Genomic DNA, 9,508 nt, shown 5'->3' with positions numbered 1-9,508 from the left:
AAATCAATCTAACTCCCCAGTTAATCATGTTCTCAATTGAGCTGTGATACGCACATTACACTGCTCACACACATTTTCACCAGTGTTGTTACATTATTTATCTGGAATTCTCTGACTTGGCTGTTTTTCACCACTGTTCCGGGGGTGCGTGGAGCTTTCCTGTGATTTGTTCTTTTTTTTTTTTTTTTTTTTTTTTTTTTTTTTTTTTTTTTTTCAGCCAATTAAAGTGTTCCCCTGCACTCCCTCACTGCCACGCAGAAAACTTTGGTTTTCCAGGCAGATCTGAAGAAAAGGCCACACAGATCCCAGCTGAATACTGGTTACCACTGGTGAATATAATTCTTCATTACAATAGCAACTGTAGCCTCAAGTTCTTGCTTTACTGAATCTCAGAATAGCCTGGGTTGGAAGGGATGTTGAAGACCACCTTGTTCTATCCCCCTGCAATGGGCAGGGACATCTTCCACTAGACTTGGTTGCTCCAAGCCCTGTCCAAGCTGGCCAGGAACACTTCTAGGGATGGGGCATCCCAGCTGAGCTCTGCCTGACAGCTGAAATCACCTGGAAAGGCCTTTGGTTTGGATCCTTCTGCCCACATAATGCTCCTCCATCATATGAATTTTATTTTTTAGCCGCTGTCCCTCACCCTGGGTGAAAATAAAAATTTTTTTTAAATGAAATAAAAATAAAATAAAATAAGCTTATTGTCATGGCTTTCCAGCAGTTCCTGTTTCCACTACCCCCAGTTCAGTGCCCTCTGACACCCAGTGAGGAGCTGCAGCTCCCTTTGGCCAGGCTCATTTGTTATTTGGGAACTCCCTGCCTGTAAGCTGCAGCTTGACAGATTTTGGAGGGGTGGCATAATGCCCTGCTTGCCTTTGGCCACAAGGCTGGGGAGTTTCTCCACTCTGTCTCCAGCCTCTGCCAGCACCAAGCCAAGCACAATTTCTAAAAGGAGTTATTGCCTCAGTCCAAGGGCTCAGCACTTCCCTGAAGCATTCCAGCTATTTCTTTATGTGGCTGCTCTTTCAAACAGCACCAACCCAAGAGCAAACATCATAAATCCCCCATTTGAAAAGAAAAGAACTTGACTGTTTGGTTCCAGGGGCTCCATCTCCACTCCCGCCTTATATGGAACCGAGCAAGAACAAGAGATAAGAGTTAAAGTTTCCATACCAGTGCTTATTGCAAAACACAGCCCAGCCCAGCCTGAAATCTTTGACTTTAGCCAGTGGTCCTGCTAGAATACAGGAACAGAAAACAGGATTAAATTAGCCCCAAATTTATTAGACTCTGCTTAATGAAAGGTTAAACTATTCTTTCACTTCACATGTGCTTAAAAAAATTTTAAAAAAACAGCCAGTCAGGAACTTGCAGACTGGATTGGCTGCCTTTTAAACTTATATATATTTTAAAATACATATCCTTATGCTAAGGTGTTATAAGTTATGAATAACATAAATCCTCCACTTCTGCCTACCCGTCTGGGGATGTATAAATGCTTTATCCAGCCTCTCTCCCCTTGTGCTGGTGTTAGAACCATTCAGGCAGAGATGCCGTGCTTTACCCAGCCTCGAGCATCTCCGAGCGGCGCTGCTCCGTTGGGATGGTCCTTGGCACATCCCCGCTCCTGCAAACATCCAGCACCAAAAGACATGGTTAATCAGCTTCCTCCAATCCCACAGGGCTGTTTTTTAAAAATCTTTCCTCCTTATTTTATTTTTTTTTTCTGTTTGTTTTTTAAATTTTAATATCTATTTCCCACCAACAAGGGATCAGCGCTTTGGACGCGGCAGGGCCAGCGCGGCGAGGGGAAAGCCGCAGATTGCGGAGGCGTCCCCCGAAGAGAGAAGGGGGGGGATGACTTTGTGTGTGTGTGTGTGTGATGAGCAGCTCTGACCTCAGCCCCGGGAACGCCAGCACCAACCATCTGGATCCCATTTGCGACGCCCGGCCCCCCGGCATTGCCGAGCCAGCCGCCTCCTCCGGCCGCGCTCAGACCCACGGCAGCCGCCGCGCAGGGACCAGCGTCCCTCCAGAGCCCTGTCCCGCCGCTCTTCCCTCATCCCAGCACTGCCTGCACCCCGCCAGAGGGGACCGGGGAGGCTGAGCAGCGCCGCACGCCATGAAGCAGCGGTGAGAGGCGCTCCGGAGAGGAAAATCCTGGAGTAAGGAGCTCTTCTGGAGGTTCACTCAGGGGTAAGTGCTGCTTACCCCTCGGCAGCTGCTAAGGCATGGTTCTTCTCCTTGGTGGGGTGGTATATTTGGCGGTTTTTCAGCCACCCCCAGGTTTGCATCACTCTTGGGAAAGCTGCCGGCTCGCTCAGCCCGTGAGCTCCACCTGGAGCTGATGCACCGCAGGTGTGTGGGAGCACTCCTGTCCCCACCACTGCAGGGGAACTAAACCCATTCAAGTCTATTTCCCCTGTTGCCTCAGCGTGGGTTTTGGATTTGGTGCTTCGGAATTGCTGCAGCAGCAGAGTGATGGGATGGGATGGGAGCAGGATGACAGGGGAAGCAGTGCCCCAAGGAGGGCATGTGGTGGTTTTTGGGAAGATGTATCAGCACAGGGAGTTGGAGGCATCAATGGGACCTTGCAAGGAACGTGCTGAGGGGGTATCTCAGTGCCCCTTTCCTGCTCCCAGGGCTAGGGGATGTTGGATAGCTGCCCTCACCCCTCCTGCCCCGAGGTGAGGTAGGATGAACCCAGCAGAGGTGTTCAGCTGTGCCAACTCAGGTTCTGCTGCCAGGCATGTCCCCGCTGCTCTGGGGTGGGCCAGCATATGGCTCCAAGGATAATCCTCATCCTCTTGTGGTCATCCACAGAGAGGGAAATTACCCAAACAGCAGCTTTTCCCCTAAGGGAAAGGGCTCTCCAGCCATGCATGGAGCTACTGTCCCCCTCCACAGCTCCCTCTGCTCTCCCTCCCGCCTTCCCCAGCCCTTTCCCCCCGCAGCCCCAGTTGCCCTGAGCCTCCTGGGACGTGCTGAGGGGGTGGCTATGACTAATCTGGAGACACCCTGCCACCATCCCGCTGGGCTCAGCTGAGCCCTCCCTTCCCAAGCAGAGCTGGGGCGAGAGATGCTTGTGGCCAAACTGGTTTCCTGACCAAGCAGAAGGACCAAAAGTGGCTGGAATGGGGGTAGCCAGAGCCCCTCTGGTTCCAGTGAGTGCAATGGGAAACTCTCTCCTCATTTCTGGTTGCTGTGATGATTCATGTGCATACTCTTGGGGGAGGAATCTTTCCTGTGTTTTTCAAAATTTTGGTTTTGCCCCATTTCTTGCTGGTTTAGGGAAAAAAGAATCAGTATTTGTGGTTGTGTAATTATGGTGCTTATATAGTGATATGTATTATGTTTGTTCTGGGGCACAAATGCCCAGTTTAGGAGGTTTGTAGGGAGATGCCTCCAGACTAATGCTGTTGCAGGGAGCTGGAGAATTCCTCCAAGGTCATGTAAGAATGCAGTGGTGGCAGAGGAGAGACTCAACTCCACTTCTCCCTGGCACCATCCCTTCAGTCAGAGCTCAGGCAAACAGGCTTTTCATCCCCAAAATTTCTCTGTCTTTGCAGAGGGGCTGACCATGGCGAGGGTTGTGCCAGTGTTTAAGACAGGAGTGCAGGGCTGTGTGCTTGCTGCCGCCACACCACGGTTCATTCATTCCCTCTCCAGTTTCCAGCACCCTCCCCAGTCCCCTTTCTGGTTTTTCAAACATCTCTATGACTTTCCATTCAAACTCAGTAACTTTGCCTGATTCCAGGGGGAGCTAAACCAGCCCCTGCTTTATTCCCACATGTCAAGGAGGGGGGAAAATTTTTTTTAAAAAAATCACGTTCCTCCTCCACTTTTGCTACGTGCCTGTCCAGGAACAGGAGGGAACATCCTATTCCTTCCACCAGCGCAAGCTGTGGTAAGTGCACAGCCTTGCCAGCCTTGGATTGTGTTCCCCACAGGATTTGCAGCAGAGGGGTGAGCCTGCCCTGTGCTGGGCGTGCACGGCGCCGGGTGGCACTGCGTGCCTGCTCCCTGCCCTGAATCACAGCCAGCCTTACTTACCCCTCCACATGCCCATCACTTTTTCCACCTTTTTAAGTGATCTGTGTTCCACATTAAGGAGCTGATTTGTTTGGGTGGGGAGGCTCCGGGAGGCTCTGGTTACTATACATAAAGAGTCATTGATCTTCGAGGGTGTTTCCTCTTTTTTTTTTTTTTTTTTATTTTAGCAAATACTCCCTTTCCTCTTATTAACGACTCTATTTTGGTCTCAGTCTTTGGATGGAGAAAAAAACTGGATTTTAAGCCAACAGCATGCTTAGAAGGACAGCAATGAATATGTGATTCATATTAAATTCTAGCACCCAGGGACCTTGCCTGGGTAGGACATGGAAGCACCATAACTCTATTGCTTTGCTGAACACCGGTTTTAAAAAAATCAAAGCTCCAGTGGCTTGCAAAAGCAGGGAGATTTTTTTTCCCATCCTTTCTGTCTTCTTTTTTTTTTTTTTTTAATGTCCAGGTCTGCCTTGGTAGGAATAAATTTTTTCAGGGGCAGCCCTCAACCCCACAAGCCTCACCTTCCCAGTAGCACTTGGCAGCAACCTTTACACTTCAAAAGAGATGAGACAAATCTTAATGTCTCCACCTGGAGCCATGAATAAATCCAGGATCTGTCCTGTTCAGCCCATCCTGAGTCTCTAGAACCAGCTTTGCTTCTCCCAAGGGCTGTGGAACCAGGCAGAAAAGTGTTCTATTCTGTGATGAAGGGGTGGACAGGCATGGGACGCTTCTGTCCCTTGAAAAGGTGACCAAGCTTCTTTTTTTTTTTTTTTTCACGGAAAAAATCATGGCATTCAGCCTCAGAATCCGGGAGTGGCTTTTGGCTAACGTTTTCCCCAGCTCAGGGAAATATGAGGGGGAATTCGTCCAGGCGAGAGAGGAGCATGCCTCGCCTCCAGAGGGCAATCTGCAGCTCCCTGGCTCCATCCACATCAGGAGTTGGGGAGCTGCTTCTCCCAGCTGCTCACTCCACAGCCATGACTGCAATCTTATCCCACTGCTGGGGATGCAAAATAAATTTAGTTGTTCTGGGTGCCTGGTGTCCACTTCCAAGCCACTGGCAGGGCTTACAGCTGCTGTGGATGCAGCAGAGAGCAGCCAAGCCAAGGGAATTTGAGGCTGAGCAGTTTGGTTGGGAAAATCCCCACAAAGCAAATGCAGGTGAAGGCAGAAACCTCTTTTTTTTCGGCTCTGAGATCCCCGTGAGAGACTTCTGGAGAAATCTAGAGTATTCTCACAGCATCCTGCACCAGCTGTGGGATGATGCTTTGCTCTCCCTGTCCCCCTTTCAGAAAAGCTGTTGAGACCCAGCTGCAAATGCGCCTCTTTTTCCATGAGAAAAGCACAATCCACCCCACAAGCACAAGGGAATTTAAGAGCTGCCATTGCTCCTCAGGTTTTTAGTCAATATATTTTTTGGGGATGCTGCATGGCTGGGCAGGAAAACTGGAGCAGATATCCTGTGATTTGGGGTAGTGGGGCATCCCAAATGTCCCTGGGCGTGCCAGCTGGGAAAGCTGCACAAGGCCAAGCCCAAATCCAGGCCATTTGTCCCCAGAAAATGTGCCAGTTGTGGCTCTGCCTGCCATGCTTGCCATGCTCTGCTCCTTCCCAGAGGCTGCTCAGCTTTCCAGCAGGAATGTGTCACAGGAACAGGGAGATTATGGGAACAAATGTCATAAATGCAATCACAAAATGGTTTCGGTTGGAAGGGACATTAAAAAGCATTTTGTTCCAGTCCCTTTCAACACTTGCAGGGATGGGGAAGCCACAGCTTCTCTGGGCACTCTGTGCCAGGGCCTCAGCACCCTCACAGGGAAGAATTTCTTCCCATTATCCCATCTATTCTATTTTAACTACACTCTAGTGAAAAAACCCACCCCAACACAAGCAAACAAGAGCTTAGCAAGTGAATTTAAAACATCCACTCAAAGGAAAAAAGAAATGTAAAAAGTCAAGTTTTATGCGCAGAGAAGTATGCAATATATGCAAAAAATAGCTGCTGGGGAAAATATTTAAGGAAATCACTTCATTGTGTCAGAGGTAGAAATGATTGCTTTTTGAGAGCAGTATTAGGAACAGATGTATTGCTTCTGATGAAATACTGTAATATTAAGAGGTCAGCACAGACTATATAAACTCTAGACAGACATAAAACTTTCAGATCATTGAAGGCTACAGGAGTTAATCTCTTAGCACATGAATCATGAAGAAATTGGCTCCCCAGGCTTTGGTGCTAACTTAATTCAGGAAAACTCTTTCCTTTCCTAAAGGAAAGGAGTCAGGTTTTTCAGCATATTTTTCCAGCTTGAAATGGATATAGCAAAAGCTTCACCAGAGCTTTCACCCCACAGGACTGCAAGGAACTTTTCATTTAAAAAATGAAATAAATCCACAATTAAATTGCCTTGTTGAAAATACATTATTGAAAACGCAACAATGCCAGAGAATAAAGTTGCAACACAAATACTTACCTTAACCAAGTATTAAAATGATTTCACATCTCTGGTTTTATCATCCATCCTCTGCAAGCTGGTGCCACCTCCAGCTCCTGTGACTGGTGGTAATTTGGGACGCAAAGCAAGAACACATTGAGCAACGGAAATTACTTCTTGTGCCTCGCTGAGGCAAGCCAAGCAATAAAAATCACATTATTCATTGTTTTAAACCCACTTTTCTCACTGAGTCAGAGACTTAGACCACTCAAAACAGAGCTGAGTGGAGTTTTGGGTGAACTTCCCCATCCAAGGAAAGAAAAAACAAATTATCCCCACCCACCCAACCCCCATTACATTACCTTTAAAAAAAAAAGTTGCTGTCTTGCTGCATCTTCTTCTACAGGAAAATCATCTCCTTGCCCACCCCTTTCTGCAAGCACTGAACTCTTCCTCATTAGCTAATGAGGGGGCTATAAGAGAAAACCCTGCTCAGGAGCAACTCTTCTTAAAAGCTTCTATTTTCCTTAACTTGTCAGTCTCTAAGAGACATCCATCATTTTTTCCTGCAAGACTTTGCTGCCTTTTTCCTTCTGATGGCCAATCCTGGCTCCTATGACTTTGGGATGGTTTTGTGTGATGCTAAAACTCATCTCTTGTTGATGGACAAGTCCCCCTGCTTGCACAGAACTATAAATACCGAGATGGAGGTCACAGAGAAAGCTGGAGATAGATCTGGAGTCCCCCTAAAAGAGAAAATGGGGAATGAGGTGAAATCCCTGGAGGTGTCCAAGGAACACCTGGATGTGGCACTCAGTGCTCTGGGCGGGGTGACAAGGTGAGAATCAGTCCCCGGGTTGGACTCGGACTTGGAGGTCTTTTCCAACCTAAGAAATTCTGTGGAAAATCTCAGCTTCCCACTGCTGTGGGAGTTCATGGGTGATCCTGTGGGCAGGGGGGATTCCACAGCCTCGGGGAGTTTCCCTTTTCCCTTTGGCTGCATCTCGTGGCTGTAAACAGGCTCCGAGCAGCTGCTCGACATTAAGACCAAAAAAGCCCCCAAATGTTTGCTTCAGTCCTGTCACTTTTTAGCCAGCAAGACATCAATTTTCACTGGTTTATCTTGGTGCTCTGCTCATCCCCAGCTGTTGCGTCTGAAGAGGGATTGGCTGCCAGCAGCTAATAAACAGGATGATAACATAACTTCCTGCATTTTGGGAAAGAAATATGAGCAGCTTTACAGCACACATTACTTTAGTGGGCTGTTTTCCTTAGCATGCATTTTATTTCATGTTCTCCATTCAGTTCTAGCAGCCTTTTCGCACTGTGACATCCCACCCTTAAGGGAAAGGGGGCTCCCAAGGTTTGTAGGTGCTTGTGGCTGAAGGAAAAGACAGAAGTGAGAGGGCCTGCAAAAGCTTACAAAGTTTTATTAACAAATTACACACTTGGCATGGAATTGGGTGTGTTAATCACTGATCTCCCTGATTTCAGTATAAGCAAGTGGCAGTGGCTTTTGGATAAAGGACAGAGTGAAAGGGAAGAGAGGGAGGGTGATGGATTAGAGAGGGAGAGATAGAGATTAAAGGAAGGGAGAAAGAGAGATCACCATTCCTGACTCCAGCATTGATCCAGCTGATGGGGTATCCAGGGGCACAGATGCACCTGGGCTACATGGCTGTACCTTTTATAGTTGCATTTCCCCCTCCCTGGAGAAAAATTCTCACTTTCTATGTAAATTAGCCAACAAATTTTTCCTAGTTTTCCCATTTCTTGAAATGGGTCAAGGGGCTCTGGAGGCCTTCCTGCTTCTCAACACCATCCCTGTGCTGTGCTTATCCTCCCTAGCCAGAATAAGGAAGTTTATCCCATAAAATGCTGCCCTATCTCCATGTGGCCTCTTCTCCAGTCACATCCTGCCCTTTCCCAGGGTGGGTTACTGCCAACAATCCTTGGTTGTTATCACCAGCAATCCTTGGTTGGCTGCACAGCTGTGAGGATTTGAGATGTGCACATCTTGAATCAGAGAGCCATGGGATATCCTGAGCTGGAAGGAAGCCACAAGGATCATCAAAATCCAACTCCTGGCCCTGCACAGGACACCCCAACAACCCCACCCTATGCCTGAGAGGATTGTCCAGCACTTTGGACTCTTCTAGGCTTCTATACAATCCCAAAGGATGCTGCAAAGTGAATCCCACTCAAAAACTTGCAGCTCTTCCGTAAATTTCTTCCCAGAGGGAAGACTCTCCCATGGAGTTGGGTGGGTGGTTGTCATGAGCTTGGTGCTTTTTGCAGAAAAAAAGGTCTAGGACCTACAGACCCTTCTGTATTTGAAACTATTTTTTGGGTGAAACCATTATTTCTGGGAGCAAGATGCCCACCAGGGACACAATCCATCTGAGCAGGTTTGCTCCTGCTGGAGGCACTGGGAGGTTTGGCTTGCACTGGAACATCCAGGGGGATGGATGGCTGCCAGCTCACAAAGGTGATGGTTTAATCTCTTCGGGAATGACAATGATACCTCTGGGCTGCTGCAGCTGCCTCCATAAATTGAGGGGTTGCCAATAACAGGGAAGACTTTGCCATGTCTTGATTAACATTGTGCGCTGGCTCTGGGGGCCTGCTCAATGTCTCTCCATTTCTTACTATTATTATTATTATTATTATTATTATTATTATTATTATTATTATTATTATCATCATCATCATCATCATTATTGCTATTACTATTACTATTACTATTACTATTACTATTACTATTACTATTACTATTACTATTACTATTACTGTTACTGTTACTATTACTATTATTTTGGGGAAAAGGCAGAGGAAAGCTTTTCCCAGACTCATGCTATAGGGCAGTCATAAATTCCACCTGGAGCACAGGAAAGACCAAATGCTGCAAATCTCTTCTCCCAAAAGAGGCCAGACCCCAGCCCAGCTTTGATACACAGGGAGCCAGAGGAAGTGTCAGGATCACATTGGTTTCAGGAAACCAGGTGGAAGTTGTTCCT

General features: G+C 47.5%; 1 protein-coding gene across 1 annotated transcript in view; it reads left to right on the top strand.

The window, feature by feature from the left end:
* The first annotated feature begins 1,975 nt into the window (after positions 1–1,975).
* The window catches only part of COL6A3 (collagen type VI alpha 3 chain), a 57,746-nt gene continuing 50,213 nt past the window's right edge, over positions 1,976–9,508 (top strand). The window contains exon 1 of the mRNA XM_059475553.1: positions 1,976–2,199. The gene's annotated coding sequence lies outside the window, so the exon portion shown is untranslated. The remainder of the gene's footprint in view (positions 2,200–9,508) is intronic.

Source organism: Ammospiza nelsoni, chromosome 7 (assembly GCF_027579445.1).
Source record: "Ammospiza nelsoni isolate bAmmNel1 chromosome 7, bAmmNel1.pri, whole genome shotgun sequence".
NCBI lineage: Eukaryota > Metazoa > Chordata > Aves > Passeriformes > Passerellidae > Ammospiza > Ammospiza nelsoni.
The sequence above is the reverse complement of the archived record's forward strand: the minus strand, read 5'-3'. Positions and strand labels throughout refer to the sequence as shown.